The sequence below is a fragment of the Carassius auratus genome, chromosome 5 (assembly GCF_003368295.1).
Source record: "Carassius auratus strain Wakin chromosome 5, ASM336829v1, whole genome shotgun sequence".
Lineage (NCBI taxonomy): Eukaryota > Metazoa > Chordata > Actinopteri > Cypriniformes > Cyprinidae > Carassius > Carassius auratus.
Window position 1 is genome coordinate 27,701,691 of NC_039247.1, and position 19,812 is coordinate 27,721,502.

Sequence of the window (19,812 nt, forward strand, 5' to 3'; positions counted from 1 at the left end):
TAACGGAGGTTAGGAGATCTTGTGATGCTTTTTAAATCAAAGTTGGGTTTGATTTTGACCTCACATACAAACATAAGTAGGCTAATTAAATTTGTCTATTTTAATGTAAGACAAAATATGTTTCATCAGTGATAAAAAATGTATATAGGTCAGTAGTGTGAGCAAGTTTAGTATGAAAATGTTTTATAGTAAATAAGACACAATTAGACAGTATTTAAGTAAAATAATAAGGAAGATGTATTTGCAACACCGGATGGAGTGATGAAAGCTGCACGCAAGCTCAGTGTTGTCAAGGTAACATTTGGTCAGTCATTCCCTTCACCAAGAGAGTTCCAAACACTAATGCGACAATAATGCCCTACACCCTTCAAAGAACACACTTCAAGGGCTCTGCCGTTAGATTAGAATTTATTAGAACCCGGAAGGATCTAATAAGGATTTTTACTTTGGCCATGTTAAGCATGAGAATCCAACTCTTTAACAGTGTTTGCTTCCATTGTCCTCATTTGTAAGTAGCTTTGGATAAAGGCATCTGCTAAATGACTAAATTTAAATAACTTATGAATGCATGAAACAGCAACAACATTCTAAGTAAGCTGAACCATGATTTAATATGTTTTCATGATAATTTAAGTAGTTTAATAAAGCATGTTTATTTTTTTTTCTTTCTTTTTATTTATTTATTTTTTATTTTTTTGAAAATTAATAGGTTACTGTTGCATTACTGAAAATGAAGAAAAATAATACTGTTGTTTTGAGATTGGCTATCTGGCCCAGAGTGCCGAAACTGAAAAATACACTGTTCAGTGGCTTATATTGTAGTTTAAACCTGTTTTAATACAGTATAAAAACATACTGTTCAGCTGACGAAAACATCTTCTTCCCGAAAATAACGTTCTCGTAGCAGACAAAAACTCTCAAAGTTGTGAAAATTACGTGATGTAAGTTTTTTATTTAGTGGCTGTCATTGTTAAGACTGTAAGTCCGTCCCTCGGTGCTAAATAAGGTATATTTTTAGTCACAAATACAAATTCTCTGAAATGTCAAGTAGTATTATCACGCGGTCGTTGCATTATTGCTCTGTTGGTGGCGCCACCGTGAGGCATCTCCGTGAACTGCAGCGTCCCGCTCACTGTCGTCATCACTGGGCAGTGACGTCTTGACATGTTTCAAACCTCTACTGTTTTCATCTCACGGAGCGACTGCTTACTTCAAATAGAAATAGCGACGTTTCTTCGACAGCACAATTCCTATAACGTTATCTCTCGGGTTTGAAGAAGTCCACACGATGGCGCAGAGGAAGAAGAAGCTGATGAAGAGGAAGAAGAGCTCGAAACACAGATATCACGAGCTTTAGTCTGACGATGAAGAGTTTGAAGTCGCTGCAGGAATCAAAGATGATCAGGACACAGTGAGTCACAGCAATCATTAAACATGTTTGCTCAGTTCACTTTGGTTCAATCAATCAGAGACCGTTTGTGTCCCACAAATATGAAAACATGAAGCTGATGATATCATGGCCATCACATTTTCCCACAGTATAGTAAACAACTTAAAAGAGAATGTTTGTAAAAATGTTCTTAGTTTTAGTCTGACGAACTATGAGTTAGATGCACCTTTTACAATCAATTCAGTTTCCTTTACAAATGTATAACGTTAATTATAAAGTGTAAAATTAAATTTATTAAGTGTGTTCATATAGCTTTAGATGACACAGTGCAGTTTATATTAAGACTTAACCTTCATAGCGCATTCAGGTTTATTGATCTGGTAGACAAACATTAAAAAACATAGTGTTGTTTTGTAAGGGAACAAAGAGTTTCAAATGTTACCTTAAAATATACATAATTAATTTTTGTCTGATTTGTTAGAATACTTTTTTAAAGAGATATAACCCTTTAAAAAAAATTGCACAGTTTGTGTTTCTATCATTTTGGACCCGGGTGTGTGTATGTAGTACCATAAGGTGTCAAAAATGTGTTATGTGAAATTATTTCTGAAGTTATATTTATGAAGTCTCAATTGTTTTTTGTAAAATATGTTTAACCTTTTTCCCCTATTTCTCAAACAAAAAACAACAACAAAAGAATTATGAAAAATTGTCCACTTTTTCAACTGAAAGTAAGAGTTAAGCAAGTAAAATTAATTTGTTTTGTTTGAAAACTTTTCAAGTAATAATTTTGCTGTTTTTTTGCTGTTTTGCTGTTTTGCTGTTTTTAAATCAGTAGGTTTCACAAATTTTGACTTGTTATTGAGCAATCATGTGTTAAAGGGTTGGTTCACCCAAAAATCTAAATTATGTCATTAATAACTCACCCTTGTGTCGTTCCAAACCAGTAAGACCTCCATTTATCTTCGGAACACAGTTTAAGATATTTTAGATTTAGTGCGAGAGCTCTCAGTCCCTCCATTGAAACTGTGTGTACGGTCTACTGTCCATGTCCAGAAAGGTAAGAAAAACATCATCAAAGTAATCCATGTGACATCAGAGGGTCCGTTAGAATTTTTGAAACACACTAACCTTTGAGATGAGCGTATGTAGGGTGAATCTGTCTGGTGAATCCCTCTTGGTCTCAGACTATCCTGGTGATTCTGGATGGGAAGGATGTGGTGGCCATGGCCCGGACGGGCAGCGGGTAGACAGCCGCCTTCCTCATCCCCATGTTTGAGGCGCAGACAGGGGCCCGGGCTCTGGTCCCCACGCCCACCCGAGCGCTCGCCCTGCAGACCATGAAGTTCACCAGAGAGGTCTGTACTGTCACCGCTCACCTGTACTCATGCTCACCTGCAGGAGAGTTCATTCATTCATTTAGAGTATGTGTGTGCTTTCAGCTGGGGAAGTTCACAGGCCTGAAAACAGCTCTTATTCTCGGTGGAGACAGGTGAGTCAAGTCTCAATACGCTCATATTCGATAAGGTTTATATCTGAATTGTCTCTGTGTTGTAAAAAGTGCTATAACAATAAAGGTGACTGGATTCATCTGAACGTTTTTTTTTTTTTTTGTCTTGCGTTTCACTAAAATCACCTTCTGTGTGTGTCATTTCTGTTTGTCAGCATGGATGGCCAGTACACTGCCGTTCATGAGAATCCAGACATCACCTTCTCCTGTGTGTTTGACTGTATTTGTAACGGCAGACGAGCTGAATGAGACGTAGATTCACTCTCTGACAGCAGGTGGCGTTAATGAACCGCAATTATACAGTGCCTCCTGGGTTACTGCTTTAAAAAAAACAAAAAACAAAGCAGAGCTGTGCTGTGCTTATGAGCATTGCTTTAATATGCATTTTTCAGAGGCAAAATAAAAATGCCATGTAAACTTTTCTAAAGCCAGTCAATTCATTCATATAAGCTCCTACCCCAGTGTTTTACGCTTTGTTTGGCAACTCAACCGATTTGAATCGTCACATATTTAAATCGATTTTCAAACGGCTCCCGGTTAATCGTAACATCACTACTCAGCGCACACCTCCTATGTTGTTAATTGTAACAGACTAATGGTAGTACAAAGGTGTTTTGCAGCCAGAACAAACTTTTCCCGAAAGTTTAATTTGTTAGTGGTAAGCAGTTTCGAACTCCCAAAGCGAACTTTGATTTGGATGGATTCTGTTTGAAATTACTTCTACTACTTTTACTTCTAGCCGTAATGTGTTAAAAAATATTCAGACGCACAGTCCAACATTGCCTCAGTGCTAGGCGCTAGTCAAACAAGCGTGGAAAAGGCACAGGCGACGAGGAGTTTCAGCAGAACAACAGTGAACTGCGGTCAGATGAGATGTTGTCAGGCCATATGTCAGTAAAATCTATTTATTTCTGTCCTGTCAGCCAGTATACTGTGCTCTTCAATTACAAGCACAAACGCAATGGCACGTGCTATATATAACTTCATGCAATGAGCATGCAATGTCATAGTTATGTCATCAATCAAGTCATAAAGTTTCCAAAAAGGCAATTAAAGCTGCCTTAAAACTGTGCATGTAAGTTTTTGTTATATATGAGTCAGATTTAAGAGCATGTTTCAAAACTGTCCTGGAGCAGCCCAGTCTCCCTCATCTAAAACACCCGATTCAACTTGTCAGCTCATTAGCAGAGACTTTAAGACCTGAAGTGGCTCAGAAAAGGTAAAGTGTTGTGAGAAAATAAGATGCGTGTCAGATCCACGTCATGTTCAGCAGCTCTTAAAGCAGCCAAAATAACCCAATAACCAGCTGTTGTGATGTCTGGAAAATCAAGGAAGAAAAGAAAAAAAGAGGGAATCGGTCACTTCTCTAGCTTTAAGGATTAGTCTATATTTCATTTAGAATTTAGTTTCTACATCAATTTGAAGATTGATTGTGAAATTATTGCAATATATAAGGATATTTAAAAACTTGAATGTTAGATGGGATTAATTGCAATTAAAGAAAAAAAATATGATTAAGACTTTTTTTTTATTGATTGACAGCAATGTTGAATGTTTTTGATAAATATATACATTTAGGTGTGTATATTTATATGTACATTTAAATATAAATACAAACACATTTATGTAAACAAACTTTACATAAACTTTTGAATGAAATTAATAGTTTTGACAGGCCTAAAAATAATAATAACAATAATTTATTATTATTTTTATGGAAAGTATAAAAATTAAGTAATATTTCACTGTAAAACCTAAAATGAGATATTACTTTTTTTTTTTACTTTGCTACTGTAAATGTACAATACTCGTATCAACGGCTGTCTTAATCTTCAAATGTTAAACAATGGAACTTCACAGAAAACCTCATGAAGCCATTAAAGCTTTTCTTTTCTTAAGCACTTCTCATTACAAGTTTGTGAAGATGTTTCATTCACAAATGTATGTTAAAGCGACTCGTTCTCAGAGCAGATGCAGATTGAGTTCATGTGGATAATTTACTGTGAACTGAGATGCTGGAAACACTGGATTCTGAGCTGCTCACGTGTAAATGAACACAGCGCAGATAATTCAGTCCCAGCTTTTGTCGTACTAATCCATATTGCAGTTTTGATTCGATTTGAATGAGTCCTGCACCTCTGGGGTGAGCATGACATACTCTTGGTTTCTCCAGCATCATCGGTATTCCTGACCGTCTGATGCACGTCATCAAGGAGATGAACCTGAAGCTGCAGGCTTTGGAGTAAGTGGTGTTCGATGAAGCCGACAGGTGAGACCAGAAATATATCTGCTGAATCCAAGATTAAGTGTGCATTTTACTCATTAATCCTAATTTCAGGAGTACAGTTTATATGTGTTCACTACGCTGCTCTAATGAGACATTTCTGCTTTTCCGGGCTGTTTGAAATGGGTTTTGCAGAGCAGCTTCAGCTTTGCTTTGATTTCCTATTGTTTTCATACTTACTGGTGGTAATGACTGAAAAGCATTTTGACCAATAGCATGCAGTCATTGTGCATAATTGACCGATTGTGGTGTGCGAGAAGGTGGGATCTACAGAGAATGGTTAAAGCAATGCAAATACATACAATGTATGAAGACTGTAGAGAGACAGGCAATAGGAAGACCCAGACATATTAAGCAATTTAGAAATCCTGCCCAGAGAAACAGGATGAATGGTCATCCTATTAAATTTAGTTTTTGCAAGAATACTCTGATGCTCCTCAAGGCTGCATTTATTTAATCAAAATATAACAGTGAAATATTAATACAGTTGCAAATAGCTGTTTTCTTTGTGAATATATTGTCAAATGTAACGGGAAGTCGTTAAAGGCCTAATGGTTGGAGAGTCGGACTTGCAAACGAAGGGTTGTGAGTTTGAGCCCCGGGCTGGCAGGAATTGTGGGTGGGGGGAGTGCATGTACAGTTCTCTCTCCACCCTCAATACCACGACTTAGGTGCCCTTGAGCAAGGCACTGAACCCCGGGCGCCGCAGCATAAATGGCTGCCCACTGCTCCGGGTGTGTGTTCACAGTGTGTGTGTGTGTGTGTGCACTTTGGATGGGTTAAAAGCAGAGCACAAATTGCGAGTATGGGTCACTATACTTGGCTGAATGTCACGTCACTTTCAAATGTAATTTATTGCTGTGATTTAAAGCTAACTTTTTAGCATCACAAGATCCTTCAGAATTAATTTTAATATGCTGATTTGCTGCTCAAGAAACAATGCTGATTGTAATCATTGTTGAAAAACATGGTGGAAACCATGTTACATTTTTTTAAGGATTCTTTGTTGAATAGAGAGTTCAGAAGAACAGCATTTTGTTGAAATTGAAATTTTTTGTAACATTATAAATGTCCCTCCCTACTTAGGCGGCTCCCTACTTAGGGCTGTTCGGTCCCTGTACGACCGGAGCAAGAGCTTGGTTCGCATTGCCGGCAGTAAGTCAGACCTGTTCCCGGTGCATGTTGGACTCCGGCAGGGCTGCCCTTTGTCACCGGTTCTGTTCATAATTTTTATGGACAGAATTTCTAGGCGCAGCCAAGGGCCGGAGAGTGTCCGGTTTGGGGACCATACGATTTCGTCGCTGCTTTTTGCGGATGATGTTGTCGTGTTGGCATCCTCAGACCAGGACCTTCAGTGTGCATTGGGACGGTTTGCAGCCGAGTGTGAATCGGCTGGGATGAGAATCAGCACCTCCAAGTCCGAGGCCATGGTTCTCAGTCGGAAAAGGGTGGATTGCCCACTTCAGGTTGGTGGAGAGTTCCTGCCTCAAGTGGAGGAGTTCAGGTATCTTGGAGTCTTGTTCACGAGTGAGGGAAGGATGGAACGTGAGATTGACAGACGGATCGGTGCAGCTTCTGCAGTAATGCGGTCGCTGTACCGGTCTGTCGTGGTGAAGAAGGAGCTGAGCTGTAAGGCAAAGCTCTCGATTTACCGGTCAATCTACGTTCCTACTCTCACCTATGGTCATGAGCTGTGGGTCATGACCGAAAGGACAAGATCCCGGATACAGGCGGCCGAAATGAGCTTTCTCCGTCGGGTGGCTGGGCGCTCCCTTAGAGATAGGGTGAGAAGCTCGGTCACTCGGGAGGAGCTCAGAGTAGAGCCGTTGCTCCTCCACATCGAGAGGAGCCAGCTGAGGTGGCTCGGGCATCTATTTCGGATGCCTCCTGGACGCCTTCCCAGGGAGGTGTTCCAGGCACGTCTCACCGGGAGGAGGCCCCGGGGAAGACCTAGGACACGCTGGAGGGACTATGTCTCCCGGCTGGCCTGGGAACGCCTCGGGGTCCCCCCGGAAGAGCTGGAGGAAGTGGCTAGGGAGAGGGAAGTCTGGGCGTCTCTGCTTAGACTGTTGCCCCCGCGACCCGGCCCCGGATAAGCGGAAGATGATGGATGGATGGATGGATAAATGTCCCTCCTGTCAATTTTGATTAATTTAATGCATCCTTGAGGAACAAAAGTGTGTGTGTGTGTATATATATATTATTATTATTATTATTATTATTATTATTATTATTATTTTATCATTTGAATAGTATTAATTAATTAATAGCATCCATGATATTTTTTTCCCCCTTTCTTCATCAGCTATAATTTTTCCACTTCTGCATCTACTGAGAAAAGTGGTGAAGCCGCAAGAACAGACAGTGGTGTTTGTAGGCACCAAACATCATGTGGAGTATCTTTAAGAGGTGCAAAATGTTCTGGAAAATTAGCTTTACTGTGTCTTCACGTGCTGATTGCAAACTGGACTGGATGCTTTAGTAGCTCCTCAGTGATTCATCATTCACCCCTGGTTTTTATCTGTTTCTCCTTGTGCAACAGCTACAGAAGTTATTAATCTTTGTTTAAAAATAAAAGTTTTAGTTCATGTTAGCTCATTAAATAATACAGTTGCAGATTTTATCAACGTGTTATTAAATATTGGAATACCTAAGATGAATGAATGTTCAGAAGAATTTTTCGTTATTAATATTAGTTTATATTAACTAATGAATTAACTAGTTAAAAATGAAGCCCTAATTTAACATTTAAATTAACAATAAAAAAAATCTAAACACTTTCAAACTATTTCTATGTCATGTTGTAGTCCAGATTAAAATAGCCTATTAAGACTTAATACTTAAGTATTTGGCACTGTGATGAACATCATAGTAAATACACAAATCTGACTGGCTATTTAAAATAATTAAATATGTTTTATAAAGTAGGGCAGCTGGTTTATTTGTGGTGTTTCAAGGGTAATTTTGTGCAGTTTAGCGCCATCTGCTGCCAGAGAGTGAATGTGCTTTCATTCAGCGCGTCTCATGTGTTCCCTCATTTGCTTCTCTTGTGTGCTTGTTTACATCAGAGCACACAGATTCTTTCAAGCAGCATACAGCGGTGTTGTGCATTTTGACCAGTTGATGGGAATAGTATTCTTAAAATGCATTCCAAATTCTGAATAATTTGTAATATATAATTATTCACGGTATTTAGAAGTGCCCACAAAAACAATATTGTGCATATTCATTACCATGATATATCACAATACCGAATACCGGCACAAGTCTAGTTCTAGAGTCACTGCACTACTTATTGATTTGTTGCGTTATTTCTGTTCTACAAACATTACATTCAAACTTTTTTTGCATTAAGTCTGTTCTAGAGACGTCATAAATACTGAAATGCATTTATAAATGTAAAGTATATGTGGGTGTAAGGAAATATTATCAAAATCAGGATTAAAAACTTCAGGAAAAAAAATTATTAATATTGCAATATCTATTTTGTGTCCATATGCTCTCCAGACTGTGTTCTCAGAGGTGGTTGGAGGGAAAAGACAAAAGCAATATAATGAAGCAGACAGACTGAAGGCAAAAAGAACAGAAAATTAGGAAAAGATGAGGAGTTTTACATCCCATACAGACCCAAAGACTTCAACTCAGAGCGCGGGTAAGACAGCACCAGTGCATGATTCTTCATGTTGAGCTGGGAAGCACAGATGTTCATTCTGAATGTGTGTGTTTGGGTTTGTTCAGGCTCGGTTTCGGCGGATCTTTCGAGCAGCAGGCCTCTTCTGCGGTTCTGGTCCTGATGGGAGATGAGAGCATCACTTTAAGCCAGCACAAGAACCTGATGAAATGGTGAGCAGCACCTTCTATTATTACATATTCAGTACTGACCGTATATTTGCTTATGGTCATATTACACTTGTTCACCGCAGGGATCTCAAGCGGAAACGCTTCTTCCGTGACATGGGCAAAGAGGACAAAAACAAGTAAATCAAAACAGAAAGTGGACAGGTGGTCAGTGGCAAAAAGAAGAGCTTGTATCCTTCATGAATTGTCAGTTTTCTTTATATAGCACTTTTTATAACATTGATTCAGAAAGCAGCTTTACAAAAACTCATGTTAATTTACTGCACAGCACCTTTAAAGTCAAAGGTGCATTTCAATTACCCATCATGTTGCGCAAATTGAAATGGCAAATTAAAAATTCACGCAATTTAGCAAAAACAGCCATATATCGTAACGTTTTTGTTCTCACATGAGGTGGTTTTCAAGGCAATGCGAAAAAGGAATAATTAGCAAAACTCCAATTGCAATTTTTTTTTTCGCATTAACAGGTCACATGGCATATGTAAAAAGTAATATTATCATTCTTCAATGTACCGTATTTTCCGGACTATAAGTCAGACTTTTTTTAATAGTTTGGCTGGTCCTGTGACTTATAGTCAGGTGCGACTTATTTATTTAACATGAACCAGGAGAAATGAACCAAGAGAAAACATTACCATCTAAAGCGGCTGTAGACGGTAATGTTTTCTCTTGGTTCTAAATAAATGCGACTTACAGTCCGGTGCCACTTATTAAGTTTTTTTCTTTGTCATGACGTATTTTTGGACTGATGCGACTTATACTCAGGTGCGACTTATAGTCTGAAAAAGATGGTACTGTAACCTCCGAGAAACACTTCATATGTGGCCACTCTCCAGTATAATCGGTTTTCCCCTACCATTAATGCTTAGACAATTTACACTGTACACGTATGCGGTGCAAAGGAGGGTGGAGGGTGAAAAGTGTCTCATAGGCTGCATTTACAGTTGGCATTAACATGCGACCTGTATCCGGATGTTGGCCACATACACAATGAAAAGAAGTGTAAACGTGCTTCTGATCGAAGAGTAGGCCTGTCGCAATAGTCGATAAATCAATTAATCACACAATTTAAAAAAAAATGAGCTTGATAATTTTTCCGGCTGCGATGATTTCTTTTTTAAATTTTTATAAAAAAAAATGTAACGCCACGATGTGGGGTTAGTCTTGAGTGCAGCCTGTGGACAGCCCGGGGGAGAAAACACCCTCTCCGATGCATGTCCCTGGAATAAAGAGATAACATCTCGCTAGAGTAACCAGCTTTGGGAAGCGCCTTTCATTTGCTTGTGGATGTTTGCGTCTCCAGTGATACAGCATTGTACTTGCACTACTTATTTTAATACCACGTAGCATATTTTACAAGTAACTTCATTGCCCTTTCTTTTTTTTTATTTTAAGCCACACAAATTCAACATGTTGGTATTTCTTGCTCTGAATCTGCCATAAAATAAAAGTTTATTGATCTTTGAAAAGGTGTACCTGCATTATAATGCCATTATCATTATATTAGTTGAAACTGGTCTTAGAACGACAATATTATCGTTTATCGCGATAATTTCTCGGACAAGTTATCGCCAGCAATTTTGTTATAATGACAGCCCTATAGTAGAGTTATCTGATCAGCGTGTCCTGGTCAAGAGGAAGTAAGGGTTGCATTGTGATCGGATCTCAGTGTAATGTAAACAGAATCCAAACATCGTTGTTGTATCCGCAGGTCGACGTCATGCAAAACACCACACCCTCTCTTCTGAACTGTCAGAAGACTTATTTAAATATTGTGTGGGAAAAAGAGATCTGATCGGCTATCCAGACTAGAAGTCACTTGATGTTGCCAAGTGTAAACATGTCTTGTAGGGCTGTGTATTGCCAAGAATCTGATGATACGATACGTATCACGATACAGGGGTAGTGATACGATATGTTGCGATACATTGCGTTACTGTAAGCAAGGCGATATATTGGGATATTTCTTATTTTAGGAATATATAGGCTATTGTAAGGAAAGCTGTCATTAAGAACACACCACCATATGCAAACCTTAGCAATAAATAAATAAATAAAAATGGTTTAACCAGAACACGGTGGGTTCTGCATTTGGAATAATCAGTCCCTGTAACATTAAACATTATTGAAAAACTTTTTGTGCAGTATGAGTAAAATGGGAAAAATTTAAGTGCTTGTAGGATCCTTTAGTTAAATGTATAATACATATCAAATTTATTTTATAAAAAGACCATATATATTTTTAGACCCTGTTTTGAAGGTCCACAATTTAAGTTTACAATTGTTACATACAAGGTCATAACATTTTGATCTGAACAAAAAATAAAGTGCTCACAGGATTCCTAAAGAAAACCAAACAATTGTAAAACAATAAAATAAATACAGATGGTGAACCTTTCCAACTTGGATTTCACAGGTTTTTCAGTTTGTATTTATGTTCCGCATGGAATCGCACCAACTACACAAAACACCCCCAAAATGAGAGAAAGCTGCAGCTGTGGGACAAGGCTCCCGCCTATGGCAGCACCATGCATGAGCCTCTTCACATGGGACGTGGCAAGCGGTGGAATCTTGGTGGCTCCAGTGCAACAGTCATGCAGTGGACGTTACCACAAAAGCCCAAATGACGGCACACTTAAGCATTGTACACCGAAACATGAACTGGGACAATTATTTCACTCTCCATTAACTAGCAGCAAACTACATTAATGCTAACATTAGTGGCATGCTCTAATGCTAGTATTTCCTGTCACTCAAGATTTGTTCAGAGATGAAGACTGCTATCTAGCGGTCGGGAAATAAACTTAAACTTAAAAAATACAGCTTTCCGATTCTTTCCGGAAAAAAACGAGCTCCTGGAGGTGTGTCGTGAGCGAAGCTGTAATACTGATGTTTCGTGTTGTTTCCATTTAACATATATTCACTTATGTGCTGATTTCCAACAAAAGACTGACATCTGATGCAGTTGTACTTACATGAATGGGGTCTTTTATCACTGGGACCACTCCATGTTTTAATAGCAAACGATGTGAAAATCCAGCATCAACTTGGGCCTTGTTTATAAAACATTCATCACTCAAATGACCAGAACACACAAACGCACTTGATACACTCCGTTCCTGCCCTGGAAAAACAAACTGCATCCACTGTTCATGTAACGCTGGGTTCTTGGGGAAGCTGAACACTGTAAACTTTCCCTCACATCCAAATATCCACTTATTTGGAGGCATTTTCTAACAAATTCGCTGCCGACAATTTTGAAGCTTGTTGATGTGCGCGGTCTTGCTCTCCTCTGGTCAATGTGTGCGCGGGCGCGCTTTTCCGGGAGAAATGCTCATATAAGGATTGATCTCGTCTACGTCATTAGATCCACGATCGAAAAAAAAACTACCGAAACTTGTACCAACCCGGATGTAAGATTTTCGGCACAGAAATTCTCAGTCATTCTTCTAAACTATTTTTTACAACTTTGGGTATGTTTAGCATGAGGATCCATCTCTTTAACAACTCTGAATACACGAAACACCATTGTACCCCCTCCCCCCCTTAAAACAAAATAACTGCCATGAATCTTGTATGATATATTATTCTTTTTTTAATATCTAGATTAAGTTTTTGAGTATGGATACAGTAAAAAAAAAAACAATACGTGCCAAACATCTTCCCTTCTTGCAATTAGAAGTGTTTCTAAACTTGTCATCCAACAAAAGAGAACATTATAACATGTTTTTACTCTGCAATATCAGTCGAGTGTTTTAAATAACTTAATTTTCTGACCTGATGTGTCTTCTTATCACAGAATGAAGCAGAAAATATATTTCATGCTGTAAAAAAGGCTATGCCGATTAGCAATAGAATATTAATTTAAATAATTATAATGAAAATACCCAAGATTGCTTAAAGAACACAGATAAACTATATATTGCCACCGTCGAGGGCTAATTGTGTTCTTGTTTCATCATTCAAAGTATTTTTATACACTTGTGTATTATGCCTGTGTCCATATTAGGGTTGCATATGTGGATTTTCTTGCCCTCATGCATGCTTTTCTACAGTGTACAGTTACAAAAAAATAATCTGATGTTCCAAGCCATCAGAACCAAATCGATCCAAAGACCGTTGTTAAAGGTGTGTGTGAAAGTGCAGACTGGCTAACCTTTAGAAAATATTTAACCAAGGTTGGCAGCTCTGAAAAAGTAAATTCACCTTCTAACACCAGTTGCTATTTTTCCTAAAAAAAGCTTGCATTTTTATGTAACTGCAGAGGTTCTGAGGAGCTGAACAAAGCCCAAATCCTATTGGTTGGCCAGTTTTCTGTCACATTGATTGCTTGCCAATGTTTGTGAAATGTTAACAGCCATTCATTCATGAAAGTTGATCTCATCAAACTTTTATTTGTTGTGAACAGGCCTTAAAAACGGGAACATTAATAAACTCAGTGTTGATGTCAGGTGGACCAGTAAAGGTTTGAAGCTGATAATTGCTTGTCAGTTGAGTTTCTTGACTTTGGTCTAGTTATGAAGAATGGAAGAAGCGGTATAAGACTGATAACCGAGCGTCAGACTCGGATGGAGAAACTGGAGTAGCAATCAGAGGGAGGAGCTTTGGAGGTAAGAATAGAAGGATGTGATGTCAACTCATTCAGCTCTGCTGTAGGTCTCTATTTCCACTTCATGTGTGAAATAATTTCATTACATGTCAAAGCTTCTATCTTTTTCAGTGGTTTGTGTGTTTGTTGTGGTTTCCTCAGGTCGTATAGGCAGAGGTCAATCGCAGCCGGCCAAGCAACGGAGCTGCTCACGTGTGCAATCAGAGCTGAAAAACCACGAGCAGATTCTCAAGCAGCACAAATGGAAAGTCAAACAGCAGTTTCTGCAGAGTGGGGGGATGAAGAAGGTCCATGCCAAAGGAAGACAGCGCCTACAGGAAGTGATGAAATCTGGCTTTGGTCATGGCAGCAACAAGAAAGGAAAGATGAGGAAGAAACTTTAAGACCCAATTGAGGAGTCATTACAAACTATCCCACCTCCCCAACACAGGCTTTCGACTTGAAGAGACTTGAACTCTTTTACATTTACATATTACAGAGTTGATTTAAAGGGATATTTTGGGTTCACCTGAAGCTCTGTTGACAGCAGTTGAGGAACTTGTGGCCGAATGTCCATTACCACAGAAAATAAGTTAGCAATTTAAATGTATTTATTTTTATTTAATAACTGCAAAAACCATGACAGTTACAGTAAGACACTTACAATGGATGTTAATGGGCCCGGTGAATACAAAGTCTTATCAGCGCAGCCACATAACTTTTCATTCCTGTTTACATCAGCCTATAGTGATAAAAATGTTTACCTTGTCTGTGTAAAGTTGTATCTAGGTTCACGTCATGCATGAAGGGTTTCACAAAACCTATATAGGTACGAAAGCCTAATTAATTAGTTTATGATTGTTTTGTGGAGCTGTGCCTGGGGACATAAACAAACTCATCTCATAGGATTCATGTTGGAAAAGTAGTTAAAATTAATTTATGATCTAGTCAACTGTAAATGCCCTTTGCTGTAGACTTCACAAGGTCTTTGACCATCTTAAGTGAGATTTCAATCCAGGAGTGAAGGCCATTATTTTTACAGAAATTTATTTACACATTAACTTTTATATCAATGATTTGCACAAAATTTCTAAAACTCTGTTCAGTAATATGTAACACACAACACTATTTATTAATCGTGGTGCATCTAATTAAGTGACAGTTGGAAACATTTTACAAAACACACGTTAATTTATGGACGGCAACACTTTGGTTTTACTACCTAATTATGTTCATTTAACTGGATTTCAATAGTTCACTTTTTTTTTTAATGCTTACTACTTGGCTTCACTATGCTAAATAAACAGCTTTTTAGAGGAAAGGCTTATAATTGAATGAATCGATCAACATGTTTTACATTAAACAATACTTTTGGATTTAACATTTTTCAGAGTTTACCACGAAAAAAAATGTCGCTGATTTTTTGCGACAGGTAGGATTCCACTTCTGGCACTTCTCATTTATTCCTATGTTATCCGTAAACAACAATTGAGTGTTGCACACAGTGTTGCCAAATTGTACAAACCCTCACAAAACCCCTGCCACTCAAACAAAACACCGCGGAAAACTTTTAACTGTCAAAATAATGAGATTTAGAGCCACATTGAAAAATCAAATAAAATTCTAAGATTACGAGATTAAAGTCGTAATATTTCAAAAATAAAGTCGAACACCGGGAGAAGTTGCAGGCCACCTCATGGTGCAGAGACCACCAGCTAGACCCAGCAAACTGCCCAGTTGGTACAGTTCTGTAGTTCCTACAGGCCAGGCTCTCTGCAGGGTTGACCCACTTCACGCTGAAGGTTTACGTGGCGGCCATTGTGGGCTACCATGCCCTTCTAGATGGCCAGTCTTTGGGAAGACACCCCCTAGTTACACGTTTCCTCCGTGGTGCGCTGAGGCTGAGACCTCCAGTACGGTCCAGTATTCCCCCGTGGGACTTGGTTGTGGTGTAAGAGGCGATGTGCAAACCCCCGTTTGAACCCATTCAAGATATTTCAGACAGACATCTTACACTTAAAACCTCCATTCTGTTGGCTATCACCTCTCTGTGGAGAGTAGGAAATCTTCAGGCCCTCTCTGTGGCCCCCACTTATCTTGAGTTGGCACCTGGCATGACCAAAGGGTTCTTGAGTTGGCACCTGGCATGACCAAAGGGTTTCATATACCCTCGAGCGGGATACGTTCCTAAGGTTTCCTCTGTTACACCACAACCTGTAATGCTGCAGGCCTTCTGTCCTCCTCCCTTTCGGGAGCCCGACCAAGCGAAGCTAAATTGTATGTGTCCAGTTCAAGTGCTGGACACATACGTCCACAGAGCTGCCCTGTGGAGAAAAACTGACCAAATGCTTGTATGCTACAGTACCCCCAGAGGGGTTCTCCTGCTTCTAAGCAGACTATTAGTTGTTGGATGGTCGACACTATCAACGCCACCTATGAGTCCTCTGGTCGTCCCCCGCTGTCGGGAGCCAAGGCTCACTCTACTCGAGGTATGGCGGCCTCCAAGCCCTTCCTAGCAGGTGTATCCATGCTGGACATCTGCAACACTGCGGGGTGGTCCATGCCGTCTACGTTTGTTAAATTCTATGGCCTAGACATGCCAGTCACTCCAGGCTCTTCTGTCCTCTCGTCCTAAGCTGTGCTCTTCGGATACACACTAGGCAGGGGTTTGGTAGTCTGGTGGCATTGGTACTCGTTCCCCAAAGCTTTGTTCGACGCAGCTTAAGTTCCTGAAGAGGAACGTCTCTAGGTTACGTATGTAACCCTAGTTCCTCGATGGAACGAAACTCTGTGTCTCGGAGCCATACCCCCAGCACCCCTGCCGGCTCTTGCTGGTACTCGAAGCTGACACCAGCTGCACGGCACATGCTTTTATAGCTTGCTGGACACTTACGTCACCCCGCCTGTGACGTCACGCTCTTCCATTGGACTGATTACACACGATATTCATAGTCGCTCACGCTAAGCGCGTTCCCCAAAGCGTTGTTCGACGCAGTAACTTAAAGCTAGTAACTTGCCTCCTCACTTTCAATGAGAAGTACAGTGTGAATAAGTTGTCCTTTTTTCCTAAAATCCTAAAATCAACATGGATATTAAAATTACCAATAATTTAAAACTTTATCTGCAGCCAGCACCAACTCGGATAGAAAATCAGCAAACTCTTTAATAAAGTCTGTATGGTGCCCTGGTGGCCTGTATACAGTAGTTGTTTCTCTGTACAATGTTATATGAAGCACCATTACTTCAAACGAGTTAAACTTGAAGCCTGCCCTCTGAGAACTCCTGTAAACATTGTTATAAATTAAAGCAAAACCTCCCCCTTTACCTTTTGGACACAGCTCATGTTTATAACAGTAATCTCGGGGGGTGGACTTATTTAAAATAATGTAATCATCAGGTTTTAGCCAGGTTTCTGTCAAACAGAGCACATTTAGGTTATGATCAGTGATCATAATATTTACAAAAAAATGTTTTCGTAGAAAGGGACCTGATATTCAATAAGCCAAGCTTTATCACTTTTTTTAATCCGTATTGCATCTGTTTTTTATTTGTTGAACCTCAATTAAATTGTTATTCTTAAATTGGTTTGGACATTTTTTGTAGTTCAGGTAAAATACACAATCTCTACAATGTCATTTTGCATTATTGACACACTTTTTTCCTAATGAATGTTGTTCAGTTGCTTTGACGCAATGTATTTTGTGTAAAGTGCTATATAAATAAAGTTGACTTGACTTGAATTGACTATAGTGTGATATCTAGGTGAAAGAGTCTCTATGTGCTGAGAATTAACTGATTTCTATGGAGTGATATAGTTAGCAGACGTTCTGTTTAGCCAGTCTGTCTGCTTCCTGACTTGAGCCTCAGTTAATCAAGAACAAACTCTTAGACTATGTGCCATATTTCTAGAGATAAGAGCAGCACTTATCCCAGGAGGGATGAAGAAAGACCCAAAAGCTTGTCCAATTGTCTATGCATCTCATCACCACGGTAAGCAGGGAGGGGACCAGAGCATATTACAGTGTCTGACATCATGCTTGCAAGTTCACACACCTCTTTAATGTTATTTTTAGTGATCTCCGACTGGCGAAGTCGAACATTATTAGCGCCGGCATGAATAACATTCTTACTGTATTTATGTTTAGCATTAGCCAACACTTTTAAATTTGCCAAGATGTCAGGCGCTCTGGCTCCCGGTAAACGTTTGACTATGGTGGCTGGTGTCTCTATATTCACGTTCCATACAATATAATCACCAATAACTAGAGCACTTTCATCAGGTTTCTCAGTGGGTGCATCACTGAGTGGGGAGAACCTGTTTAATGTTTTGATCGGAACAGAAGAGCGGTGTTTTGACCCACAACTACGCTGCCTCACCGTCACCCAGTTGCCCTGCTGCAGGGGCTCTGTTGCCGGAGCTGAACAATGTACAGGAATCCCTGAGCTAGATGCATCCAAGGCCATATCTAGAGCCCTAACATTCTTACTGTCCTCAATTAAAGTTTGGATGCATGTCTCTAATTCTGAAATCTTCTCTGTCAGCCTAACTATTTCCCTGCATTTATCACATGTGAATCCCTCATCAGCGACAGAGATAGATAAACTGTACATGTGACAAGAGGTGCAAATAACGATAGCAGGAGAAGCCATCACTCACCGTGCTTGATGAAATATTCTTACCACAGTTTGATTAACTTGTGAAAAACTAGAGCGAGAGAGAGGGGAGGAGAAAAGAAAACAGCGATAGGTTCGAATGCAAACGCTAACGCTTTGCAGGTGTACTGCACTCACGCATATAAAATAAAAGTGAACGAACAAAATTAATCTGATAAGATTGTTCGATAATATCAGAAATATGGTGTGAATTGAGTTAATTTTATCACTTTAAAAACAGAGAGTGATAGATAAAGATTATAGAGAAAAAAAATAAAAACAGCTACAAAGAGCTACGATTAGCTACAGAAGGCCAACAGGAAGTAGAGAAAACACTGTCCAACAGCGACACCCGAGAAATTCATCATAAGTCATTAAATGTACAATTTGTAAGATATTTGAAGTAAAATATCCAAAAACCACTAGACTAGTGTTATATATTTTGTCCAGCTGATTACTAACAATATCGCTAATGTTTTCAACTACTTGTAAATCATGAGAAAATTCCCTTTCTAAACAGTGACACAGGGGAGTGCAGTCGCCTGTCAATGACATTAGTATCCCTTTGTTACTGCCTTTACTGACGTAGAAACCACATGACAACAGTGTCGAGGGCAAATGCGGAAGTAGCTTTGCAACAAACTTCAACTAGAAAGAGATGCCGATCTCACTTTTCTTTTACTCGACAGGTGAGTTGTTTTGATTCGTATCGTTACAGAAAATGTATGCTATTATAACGATCAACAAGATTAGTATTATGGGGTATACCTGCCAAACGCAGGGAACTGCGTCTCTAGACCCGCGGGAGGACGCGTTTGATCCATAGTCTGATCACGTCTTTGCATTGACTTTGTATGTAATCTACTTGTGCAAATCGTTGAACTCGCGTTAAATCCATGATTTATCTTTCCATTTGATTAATGGCCATCAGCGGTTGGGTAGAAGACAACAAATCCCATCATTCCACGCTCCTTCTTAGCGTCATCAAAACACGAGATTGTTATTGTTTTGGTAGTGCCCCCTCTCGTGGCAGGTCCTACAGTACAACCTGTACCTTTAAATACCCAAGAGAATTCAACAACTGCCCTACCAAAAGAATCCTTTGTTTTCATAAATATACTCTTATGTTTATACAGAATAATACAACTATTCCAGATATAATGCTGATGTGGAGAAAAAAAAATTGCTTGTAAATTAACCTCCAAGCCAAAAGTACTTTCCTGTGAAAAGCTGACAATTTAACAGGCATATTTTACATTTTGTAATCACAAATTAACAAAAATGAGAGACCACCAAGTTTGTCAAAAACAGTTATTTAAGATAGAAAAATCTAAATAATCACAATTGTTATATGATTTAACTACATCAGATTTTCTAATATAATGCACACTGTTTTTCCACAAAAAAATGTAACATTGTTTGATAATTTAGCTTATTTATTTTACTGAATGAATTGAGGAAGCAACATAGGTAAGCCTAGAAATACCTTCATACTTTAGCCAGCAGAGCACAACCTCAGAGACAAATCG

The 19,812-nt window shown here is 39.2% G+C and overlaps 1 pseudogene; it reads left to right on the forward strand.

Annotated features, from left to right (window-relative positions):
• The first annotated feature begins 1,288 nt into the window (after positions 1-1,288).
• On the forward strand, positions 1,289-14,894 carry LOC113069649 (ATP-dependent RNA helicase DDX54-like; annotated as a pseudogene).
• The last annotated feature ends 4,918 nt before the right edge of the window (positions 14,895-19,812 follow it).